This window comes from Anoplopoma fimbria, chromosome 19, assembly GCF_027596085.1.
Source record: "Anoplopoma fimbria isolate UVic2021 breed Golden Eagle Sablefish chromosome 19, Afim_UVic_2022, whole genome shotgun sequence".
Taxonomy (NCBI): Eukaryota; Metazoa; Chordata; class Actinopteri; order Perciformes; family Anoplopomatidae; genus Anoplopoma; species Anoplopoma fimbria.
The window spans coordinates 25,413,000-25,413,577 of NC_072467.1; positions in this window are offsets into that span (position 1 = coordinate 25,413,000).

The window sequence follows — 578 nt, forward strand, 5'->3', positions numbered from 1 at the left end:
AGGATTAGTCTTAATTTAATTGTAGAAATCCATTATCAAGTTATCTGAAAATGATTTCTGAGAAATCTCATTAGGAAATATCTTTAATTCTGCCTTGTCAAAATACAATAACAGAAATCTTGAATTTAAGTTTTAAACTGTGGAAATAACAGTCAATTTGCTTTTAAAATATTCTATGGCACGGCAATAATTAAGCTTGGTCCAAAAGTGTGTCTGCCAATATATCAACAATATGCTGTAAATTATGCCTCGCCTTTGAAGCTGTAATGTACATTTATGTAGTCAAACATAGCTAATAGAAGTTTAAACGGCTTGCCATATTTTAAATGTCATTAAACCTGTTGCCTTTCTCCTCACAGCTCTGATAAGATCTGTTATCACTGAGCAGACAGATCTGAGAGTGCATAAAGGAACGGAGGCAGGGAGGGGCACATTGATCTCATATCGGAATGAGCCTGAGGGCTTCTGAAATTCCTACAGCTAGATACTTGTGGATTGAACAACCATACTGACAACTGTTTGGATTTAACTAGCAGTAAATGATTTCCTGCCCTTCACATGGATCTCTGTACACCCGG